Source organism: Buceros rhinoceros, unplaced genomic scaffold, assembly GCF_000710305.1.
Source record: "Buceros rhinoceros silvestris isolate BGI_N320 unplaced genomic scaffold, ASM71030v1 scaffold20897, whole genome shotgun sequence".
In the NCBI taxonomy this organism is placed as follows: Eukaryota; Metazoa; Chordata; class Aves; order Bucerotiformes; family Bucerotidae; genus Buceros; species Buceros rhinoceros.
This window is the reverse complement of record NW_010421828.1, coordinates 15,553-15,822: the sequence shown is the minus strand read 5'-3', so window position 1 is coordinate 15,822 and position 270 is coordinate 15,553.

The following is a 270-nucleotide window of genomic DNA, read 5'->3' as shown; positions in this document are numbered from 1 at the left end:
CAACAGCCGACCCCGGTGCTTAACCCCTGCTTCCACTCAGCCCTCGCCCAGGGGGTAGCAGCGGCGGCTGCGGGGGCCGACGGGCAGCGCAGAGGCAGCAGCATTACCCCTCGCCCCGAAGAGCCCACACCTCCGTTTTAATTCTGACGCCCGCGCAGGAGCGGGTTGAAATCACCCTGCTATATGTCAGCTGCTGATGGAAGGAGATTAAATATTAAAGCCAGTGCTGTGGCTTTAACTCATTCCTTTTTTTTTTTCCCCTGCTCCCCC